We start from the raw sequence: 10,000 nt of genomic DNA, 5'->3' as shown, positions 1-10,000 counted from the left end.
GAAAGTGTGTGTGTGTGTGTGTGTGTGTGTGTGTGTGTGTGTGTGTGTGTGTGTGAAGGGAGAAAGGGGTGGTGTTTAGGAGTCTGGGATGGGAAAACGAGTGATTTCTTTTGTAGCCTTCAGAAAAAAATATTAAAGTTTTTACAGTGGGAAAATTTTGGTGGTGAGTGAGAAAATGACTCAAATATTACCTGAAATTTAACCTGATGTGGTGGAGCCTCACACTCCTCAGCTGCCCCTAACCAAACCTAACCTAACCCAAAGAAGCCTACCCGAACTTCTGTCTGGTGCTTCCTCCTCCCCAAGACTGGCTATCTCGTGTCATAATCCCAAGCTAGCCTAACCTAACCCTACCTAACCTAACCTAAGCAATTCTAACCTAGCCAAACCTTATCTAAGCAAGCCTAACCTAGCCAAGCCTAACCTAACCTAAAGAAGCCTACCCTAACCTAACCTAGCCTAACCTAACCTAACCTAACCTAACCTAGCCTAACATAACCTAACCTCGTCTAACTTAACGAAGCATAGCCAAACCTAACCTAACCTACATCCTCTTCCCACGGCCCCACTTAACCAAACCTAACGTAACTTTCAGAGCAACGGCAACCCTCCAATCCGGCAAGCAGTTGGCGGCAGCGATGGCGGTGGCGGCAGCAGTGGTGGCGAGGCGGACGGCAGGGACAGAGGGGCAGTACAGGGTGCGGACATCAAGGAGAAGGTGAGCAGGGTGTTGTGTTGGTGTGTGTTGCTAAGCTGAGATGCAATATTTGTCACTCAACACTCGTGCAACACTGCCTCCATGCACAAGTGTGTCGGGAAAATGATTTAAAGTCGTAAAAATGTTCTTGTTTTACTTTATTTATTTATTTATTTATTTTGTTTTATTTTTTGTATATATAGGAGGGACACTGGTCAAAGGGAACTAAGTACAATAAGAAAAAAATACTGAGAAAAATAAAAGATAAAAAAGACCTCACTTAACCTAACCTAACCTAACATAAGCTAACTTAACCTAACATAACGTAGCCTAACCTCTTTTAACCTAACATAACTTAACCTAACTTAACTTAACCTAACTTAACTTAACCTAACCTAACCTAACTTAACCTAACCTCTTTTAACCTAACCTAACCTAACTTAACCTAACATAACTTAACCTAACCTCACTTAACCTCACTTAACCTAACCTAACGTAACTTAACCTAACCTAACCTAACCTCACTTAACCTAACCTCACTTAACCTAACCTCACTTAACCTCACTTAACCTAACCTAACGTAACTTAACCTAACCTAACCTAACCTCACTTAACCTAACCTCACTTAACCTAACCTAACCTAACCTCACTTAACCTAACGTAACCTAACCTAACCTAACACCCACAGAGGAACGCACGGACAAGCAAGGTGTTATTCGGCAGTCTGATCCTGGACCTGGTCGGCTTCATGGCGGTGGTGCCTCTGTGTCCTGCTCTCCTTGACTGTTACTCCAAGCACAACACCAGCGGCTTGTATTCCTCTCAGCTCTCCTGTGTGACTTATTACCAACATATCATCGGTTTCGCTGCGAGGTTTCATTCTGTCTTGTTTGGTAATTGAGTGGGTTTGTTGTGTTTTGTATTGGTTTATATATTTTTAGCTTGTTTTTATTATTATTTTTTTCAATTTTTTTTATCCTATTATCTATTTATTTATTTTTTGTTTGTTTGTTTGTTTACAGGGTGTGTGTGTGTGTTTGTTTGTGTTCCTGCTGTTCAGTATTGCAGCTTGTTTTCTTTATTATTGTTATTTTGTGTTTTATTCTATTTCAGTGTTCTGAGGGAGTCTTCAGGTGTTTTTGGGGTGTTTTTGGAGTGTTTTGGGGTGTTTTTGGTGTGTTGTGAAGTGTTTTGATGTGTTTTGGGGTGGTTAAGGGGTGTTTTGAAGTGTTTTGTGGTGTTGTGGAGGTGTTTTGGGATTTTTGGTGTGTTTTAAAGTGTTTTGGGATGTTTTTGGAATGTTTTGATGTGTTTTGAAATGTTTAGGAGTATTTTTGGAGTATTTTGGTGTGTTTTTGGAGTGTTTTGGGATGTGTTTGTAGTGTTTTGGGGTGTTTTGGGGTATTTTGAAGGTGTTTTGGTGTGTTTTTGGAGTGTTTTGGGGTATTTTGGGATGTTTTGGTGTGTGTTCGGTTATTTTGAGAGTGTTTTGGTGTGTTTTGGAATATTTTGAGGGTGTTTAAAGGTGTTGTGGTAGTTTAAAATACATTGTTAGTTTACTTTTTTTTTACTTTTTATTTTCTTATGCATTATTTTATTTCTTATTTATATTGTGGTGTGTTGTCGGTGTGTCCTAACCTAACCTAACCAGCCTACCCTCTCCTAACCTCCCCTCAACCCACAGGCACTGATTGGCGTGACATTCAGCATAGGCTTCACCGTCGGGCACACTGTGGGGGCTGCGTTCTCCCGCTGGGGAAGTACTGGGTGGTTCGCGGCCTCGGCTGTCTACGCACGCACTCTCACTGTGGCTAACATAATATTCTTTGCTGTCTTCTTCCAGGAATTGCTGCCTGAGGTGTGTGTGTGTGTGTGTGTGTCTCTCATTTTTTTTTTTTTTTTATTATGTATATTTTTTTTGTTTTTGTATAATTTTTGCTTATTTTTTTTTTCCTTTCATTTTTTCTTTCTTTGCTTATTTTGTAATTTGTTTGTATTTCCTTGTGTCTCTGAATGTTGTTAAAGAGAGGTGCATTGTGAGTAAAGCATCATTTTCTCTTTCCTTTCCTCATTTCTTTACTTTTCCCTCTTATTCCTTCCTTTCTGTCATCATTACAAACCCTTTCTATTCATTACAAACCCTTTCTCTCATTTTCCTTACCATAAACCATCAAAACATCTTAACAGTCTCATTTAAATCACTTTTCTTTTCATTATCATCTGTTTGTTTACATTCTCTTGCTTTCTTTCACTTATTAATTCATTACACTCCTGTTTGTGTGTTTAGGAATGTTTTGAGATATTTTGGGGTGTTTTGGAGGTGTTTTGGGGTGTTTTTTCAAGTGTTTTGAGGTAAATTGTCTGTTTTTTGGGTATATTTGTCTGTTTTTGTCTGTTTTTTTGGGTATTATTGGGGTTTTGGAGGTGTTTTGGGGGTGTTTTTGCAAGTGTTTTGAGTTAAATTGTCTGTTTTTGGGTGTTTAATGGTGTTTTGGGAGTGTTTTGCAAGTTTTTGAGGTAAATAGTGTGTTTTGGGGTGTTTAATGGTGTTTTGAGAGTGTTTTGAGGTAAATTGTCTGTTTTTGGGTGTTTAATGGTGTTTTGGGAGTGTTTTGCAAGTTTTTGAGGTAAATAGTGTGTTTTGGGGTGTTTAATGGTGTTTTGGGAGTGTTTTGCAAGTGTTTTGAGGTAAATAGTGTGTTTTGGGGTGTTTAATGGTGTTTTGAGAGTGTTTTGCAAGTGTTTTGAGGTAAATAGTGTGTTTTGGGGTGTTTAATTTTGTTTTGGGAGTGTTTTGCAAGTGTTTTGAGGTAAATAGTGTGTTTTGGGGTGTTTAATGGTGTTTTGAGAGTGTTTTGCAAGTGTTTTGAGGTAAATAGTTTGTTTTGGGGTGTTTAATGGTGTTTTGGTGGTGTTTCAGGGTTATATAGGGGTGTTTGGGGGTGATCTAGGGTAAGTAGTGTTATCAAGGCTGTAGTGGAAGTTACTGTGGGTTTTCAAAGGGTGTTTCCATGGTGATTCACTTGTATTTTATCCCTTGTACAGTAAAACTCCCTTTCCCTGAGTTGGCAACACTGTTTGTTTACGTTCGCTGTTGTCTCGTCGTGTGTGAGTCAGATTTGTGTCTTGTTCTTCCACCGCAGGGCAGAAGGAGGAGGGACATCGGTGCCAGTTTGACCGAGGCTTGGGAGGTGATCAATCCTAGGGCTCTGTTCTCCGTCAGCTGTGTCAAGGGCCTGGGCAGAGAAGGTGTGTGTGTGTGTGTTTGTATGTTCAGTATTCTGTGTTTGTTCGTGTTTGTAGTATTGTGTGTGTGTGTGTGTGTGTGTGTGTGTGTGTGTGTGTGTGTGTGTGTGTGTGTGTGTGTGTGTGTGTGTACTAGCAAATATTCCTTTATGTTTACTCCTGAAACACACACACACACACACACACACACACACACACACACACACACACACACACACACACACACACACACACACACACCTCCCGTTCCTCCTCCTCCTCCTCTCCCTTCATTCATACACACACACACACACACACACACACACACACACACACACACACACACACACACACACACACACACACACACACACACACACACACACACACTACCTCCCGTTCCTCCTCCTCCTCCTCCTCTCCCTTCATTCATAAACATCTGTCTTTCTCTCTCTCTGTAGAACGCATGAAATTAATACAACTTAGCCGAGTTTACTTCCTCTACCTGTTCCTGTATTCCAGCCTGGAGTTAACGCTGATCTTCGCGACCCACCACAAGCATAGTTACGACTCGTTGGCGCAGGACCGCAAGTTTTCCCTCCTGGGCCTGGTCATGGCAATTACACAGAGAGGGTTTATGCGAAGTGTTAAGACTGGAACTGAAAAAGCAACTGCCAATTAGGTGTTCTGGGGTTTGTGTGTGTGTGTGTGTGTGTGTGTGTGTGTTGGAGAGGGTTTGTGTGTGTGTGTGGCCGGGAAAGGGTTGCCTGTGTGTGTGTTTTCAAGGGTGTTTTTCATGGTTCGAGTTTAACAGGGTGTAGTGGAAGTTACTGGGGTTTTCAAGGGTGTTTTTCATGGTTTTTGTTTAACAGGGTGTAGTGGAAGTTACTGGGGTTCTCAAGGGTGTTTTCATGGTTTTTGTTTAACAGGGTGTAGTGGAAGTTACTGGGGTTTTCAAGGGTGTTTTCATGGTTCGAGTTTAACAGGGTGTAGTGGAAGTTACTGGGGTTTTCAAGGGTGTTTTCATGGTTCTAGTCTAACAGGCTGTAGTGCAAGTTACTGGGGTTTTCAAGGGTGTTTTCATGGTTCTAGTTTAATGGGCTGTAGTGGAAGTTACTGAGGTTTACAAAGTATATTTTCAAATCTATATTTTTACTGTGTAGAATTACAATATAAAACAACAGGATTTATCAGTAACACTATTATTAAACCCACCACTGCCTCCACTACCACCCTCACCATCCACAGTGGTTAATGACGATGACTCCTGCTTTCATCCTCATCGGGGCTAGCAAGACCAACCTGGGGCTGTACTCTGGACTGACGCTGTATGCCATAGGTGGGTCTGTAGGGGCTGGGATAACAGATAATTTAAATAAACACTCAAACACTTTTAAAAACACAAAATTCATGCTGGTATACACTTAAAAACACACTGAAATACTTACTAAGACTGGTGTACACATGTAAACTTGTACACAAACACTGGTGTACACTCAGAAACACACAGACACTTGGTAAGGCTGGTACACACACACAAACCCATAAGAGATACTGGTATATGCTCAGAAACCTCTACATATATTAAGTAAGGCTTGTATACACCAATCTAAATGTAGGTTGAAGAGATACCTTTTACTCTCTCTTTCTCTCTTTCTCTCTCTCTGTCCTACACCTCAGTACACCCCTGCTATCCACCCTTACACCATAAATACACCCTATCTGACCTCTGCATCTTATTAAACTACCCTGTTTGTCCCCTACATCCTCAGTTTCTCCCCTACACCCTCAGTAAACCCTGTGTATCTTACCTGTTTGTCTGTCTGTGTGTCTATCCCCTTACACTTCATAACACCCCTGCCAGCCCCCTGCTTACCACCCCCCCTCCCCTCTCTTAGGTTCCTCTTTGATGGTGCCCTGCCTCACTGCCCTCGCCTCCTGTCACAGCACGGCCTCTCACAAGGGTACCCTGTTTGGCATTCGGAGGTCACCAGGGGCTGTTCCAAGGGCGTTCGGACCTGTTGTGACCAATAGGTTTGTTTGTGTTGTTCGAGAGTGTTTAGCTGTGTTTTGTGTGTTTTTTGGTGTGTTTTGAGGTGTTTTGGGGGTGTTTTTGGGTGTTTTAAGGGTGTTTTGGGTGTATTTTTGGGTGTTTTGGTATGTTTGGCTGTGTTTTGTGTGTGTTTTTGGTGTGTTTTGAGGTGTTTTGGATGTGTTTTGGGGTGTTTTTGGGTGTTTTGGGTGTATTTTTGGGTGATTTGGGTGTTTTGGTATGTTTAGCTGTGTTTTTGGTGTGTTTTGGGGTGTTTTGGGTGTATTTTAGAGTGTTTTGCTGTGTTTTGTGTGTGTTTTTGGTGTGTTTGGGGGGTGTTTTGGGATGTTTTTGCGTGTGTTTTGTGTGTTTGGAAGTCTGAGGCTGTGTTTTTGGGTGTTTTGGGTGTATTTTACGGTGTTTTAGGATGTTTAGCTGTGTTTTGTGTGTGTTTTTAGTGTGTTTTGGGGTGTTTTGGATGTGTTTGTGGGTGTTTTGGGTGTTTTGGTATGTTTGGCTGTGTTTTGTGTGTGTTTTGGATGTGTTTGGGTGTGTTTGAGGGTGTTTTGGGGGTGTTTGGATGTGTATGGATATATTTAAGGGTGTTTTTGGTGTGTTTGGGGGTGTAGAGGTGTGTTTGGGTGTGTGGGACAATGTTTTGGGGGTGTTTGGGGGTGTAGAGGTGTGTGTTGGTGTGTTTGGGTGTATTTTGTTGTGTTGTCTGTGTTGTTTGGGTCTCTCTCTCTCTCTCTCTCTCTCTCTCTCTGCAGGATTCTGGGTAATGTGGGCAGAAGTGTGCTATATTGTAGACAGCCTCTCCATGCTGCTGCCGCTAGTGATGCAGCAGGCCTACTGAGCTCCCTGCCACGCCCTCAGCCTGTTTATATTAGCCAGGTTAAGGAGGAAGGATGTTGGGCTGATGTTGGCCTATTTATGTGGTTTTTGGGCTAGTTATGGGCGGTTTTTTGTCACGTGTTCCTTCTTTTGGGCTAGTTTTGGGCGGTTTTTTGTCGTGTTCCTTCTTTTGGGCTATCATTATCTATTTTTGTTCTTTTATTTTTCATGGTTCCAGTGACAGTTTAAGAGGCTGTGGTGGAAGTTATTAGGGTTTTCAAGGGTGTTTTCATGGTTCCAGTGACAGTTTAAGAGGCTGTGGTGGAAGTTATTGCGGTTTTCAAGGGTGTTTTTATGGTTCTAAAATTTAACATGCTGTAGTGGAAGTTATTAGGGTTTTCAAGGGTGTTTTCATGGTTCCAGTGATAGTCTAAGAGGCTGTAGTGTGCAAACTCTCTTGTCAGGGTGTAAACTCACCTTACCTTAATAAAATGTTGATTAATATTCCTCTAGTTTCATTTTTCACTCATATTTTTGTGTTGACTGTCTTGTATGGAGCTTACGGTGTGTGTGTGTCTGTTTCTCCTATAATGAGGATGATAATGATGATATTGATAAAGAAAAACAAATAAAACAATACTTATAAAAATTAAGTATTTTTTTTTATATATATATTTTCACCAATAATTAAAAGGAATCATAAAATGTTTTCTTTTCTAAATATTATGTAACCAAAAAACTAACGTCATTCAAAATAACAACAGTAATAATAATAATAATAATAATAGTATGAGAACCAATATTACTGTATGTTATATATGCGTATTACCATATATTTAGTTTGAATATATTTGTGGGAGTCCTTGTATGTGCACGTGAGGCCCCCGTTAGCAAGATTTGGCGGGAGAGTTCGCTTAGGGACGCCAACCCACGCGCAGTTACCGCCAAGAATTAGCCGCGAGTTGGGGTGCGCTTCCCTTGCTGCCTTTCTCTTCCTTTGTTCTGCTCTGTTTGTTGTCGCAGTACAAGAGAAGAGTGCAGATAAATAGTTTGTGATCCCAGGAGAACACAAGAATCCGTGATATGAAGAAAAAACTGGGAAAAGTAAGTATATTATGGTGATGTGTGTGTGTGTGTGTGCGTGGACGCGTGGCTGGTGACCGTTCCTTTCCGGTGCTGGCCACAAGCTTTTGGTTATGTCAGGCCTCCACCACTGCCATGTGTAGGTCTGGAGGTCAGGTCAGGTCATGTTAGGTCACCATCAGTGTCACGTGTAGGCCTCGTGAGTTTTTGCAGCTTGGTCATGATGCTCGAGTCGTTAAATTTGAAGAGACGTAGGCCATCTTGCCGTTACCTTCACTATGATTTTATTACATCTCCACTATATACGTGTTTGTACCTCGCAGCTTCCCGTATTGAGTTAATGCATCTTCACTACATGCCAGCCGTTATTTCGTGGAGTTTTTGGTGTCAGTTTAATGCATCTTCACTACATGCCAGCCGTTATTTCGTGTTTTGGTGTCAGTTTAATGCATCTTCACTACATGCCAGCCGTTATTTCGTGGAGTTTTTGGTGTCAGTTTAATGCATCTTCACTACATGCCAGCCGTTATTTCGTGGAGTTTTGGTGTCAGTTTCGCTTATTTATTTTATATCGACACTACGCCAACTAACTCCTTATTTCGTGTTTCGGCCTTGCATTTATTTATTTTTTTCTTATTTTCATCTTCCCTACATCAACTAACTGCTTATTTCATACTGTGGCCTTGCAGTTTCCCTTATTTTCCTATTTTTTTTTTTTTTTTTATCTTCGCTACATCAACTGACTGCGTATTTATTTGGATTTCCCCTTATTTTCTTGTGTTCATCTTCACTACTCTAACCAACTGATTTCGTGGTGTTTTAGCCTTGTATTTTTTCACTTATTTATTTTTCATCTTCACTACGTAAGTCTTATATTTCAAATTTTGGCCTTTTATTTATTTATTTATTTTATTTATTTATTTATTTATTTATTTATTTATTTATTTATTTATTTTTATATATATAACTATACCAACTAAGTCATTTTGTGATTTTTGATGTTGCAGTTTTCCTTATTTTGTTATTTTAATATTTCCTTAACGTAAGTCTTATTTCAAATTTTGGCCTTTTATTTATTTATTTATTTATTTATTTTTTATTTTTTTTTTATTTTTTTACATATATATAACTATACCAACTAAGTCATTTTGTGATTTTTATATTGCAGTTTTCCTTATTTTGTTATTTTAATATTTCCTTAACAATATTAAGTTGAACCCATAACTTGTCCTGCCTCCTCCTCCTCCTCCTCCTCCTCCTCCTCTTATATTTAATTTGATCTTTCAGGAGAAGAAAAAAGAAGAAAAGAGGAGGAGAAAGAGAAGATGAATGAAATGAAGTCCATCATTACAGAAGAAGAGGAAGCAGAGGAAGAGGCAGCCCTATACCTCTCAAGAAACTACAAGGTTCTTCAGTAAGTATTTACCTACTTAGTTGTGCTTTGTGGGAAAAGAGTTATGCTCATGCTGTCCTCCTTATCTTTTAATATCTAACTAAGCCTTAAATCCATGTAGACTTTATGCATTTATCATCTCATCCAGACTACTCCATACATCGGTACTTCTACACGAGAAACTATACTTTGTGACGTCTCTCCTACGAGCACTAGAATAAAAACTCACTTAGTTTGTAACACGATCTGCCTCTTGTAAATCCAAATTGTTGCTTCATTATTTCATTTCCTTCTAGGTACTGCAACCATTTATCCTTCACCAGTCACACATTTTGCACACCACACTTGTTAGAGACACAGGTCTATAGTTTAAGGGCTTCTCTTTACTACCACTTTTGTATATTGCCACTATGATGACTCTCTTCCATTCAATTGGGACTCTAGTTTCAATTAAAGAGCTCTCAATGATATATGTTACCCATGTCAGCTGCTGATTGCACTTTTTTAGTATCCATCCTGACACTCCATCAGGTCCAGGGGCCTTCCTAATGTCTAGTCCCTCCATCTGTTTGTGGACATCCTCTTGAGTCACTTGGATTTCCCCCAGAGCCATTTCTTCACTCATCTCACTCTACCACACAAATGTTTCCTCTTTTGTGAATACTGATTGAAAACTCTTGAATCATTATCTCTGCCAGTTGAGTTGGATCCTCACACATCTGACCTTTCACCTTCA

General features: G+C 40.2%; 1 protein-coding gene and 2 long non-coding RNA genes across 16 annotated transcripts in view; 2 read left to right on the top strand and 1 right to left on the bottom strand.

Annotated features, from left to right (window-relative positions):
* Positions 1 to 10,000, top strand: part of LOC135099093 (probable E3 ubiquitin-protein ligase HERC4) — a 32,385-nt gene that overhangs the window by 439 nt on the left and 21,946 nt on the right. For 2 of the 13 annotated variants that reach the window (XR_010267632.1, XM_064001504.1), the window contains exons 2-7: positions 596 to 718; positions 1,386 to 1,590; positions 2,382 to 2,555; positions 3,841 to 3,946; positions 4,445 to 4,604; positions 5,171 to 5,261. The gene's annotated coding sequence lies outside the window, so the exon portion shown is untranslated. Of the gene's footprint in view, positions 1 to 595; positions 719 to 1,385; positions 1,591 to 1,637; positions 2,556 to 3,840; positions 3,947 to 4,444; positions 4,615 to 5,170; positions 5,263 to 5,820; positions 7,293 to 10,000 lie in introns of those variants that run through there. The other 11 variants (XR_010267627.1, XR_010267628.1, XR_010267626.1 and 8 more) reach the window with 11 other exon arrangements.
* LOC135099096 (uncharacterized) lies at positions 4,615 to 7,359 on the bottom strand. Its single transcript, XR_010267639.1, has 2 exons — positions 7,271 to 7,359; positions 4,615 to 5,276 (listed from the first exon to the last, which is right to left on the bottom strand). It is a non-coding gene; the product is annotated as an uncharacterized LOC135099096 (long non-coding RNA).
* LOC135099094 (uncharacterized) overlaps positions 7,712 to 10,000 on the top strand; it is a 3,608-nt gene continuing 1,319 nt past the window's right edge. The window contains exons 1-2 of one of the 2 annotated variants that reach the window (XR_010267636.1): positions 7,712 to 7,892; positions 9,159 to 9,285. This is a non-coding gene — a long non-coding RNA (uncharacterized LOC135099094). The remainder of the gene's footprint in view (positions 7,893 to 9,158; positions 9,286 to 10,000) is intronic. The other variant, XR_010267637.1, reaches the window with a different exon arrangement.

The sequence above is a fragment of the Scylla paramamosain genome, unplaced genomic scaffold, assembly GCF_035594125.1.
Source record: "Scylla paramamosain isolate STU-SP2022 unplaced genomic scaffold, ASM3559412v1 Contig101, whole genome shotgun sequence".
NCBI classification, from domain to species: Eukaryota; Metazoa; Arthropoda; class Malacostraca; order Decapoda; family Portunidae; genus Scylla; species Scylla paramamosain.
The sequence above is the reverse complement of the archived record's forward strand: the minus strand, read 5'-3'. Positions and strand labels throughout refer to the sequence as shown.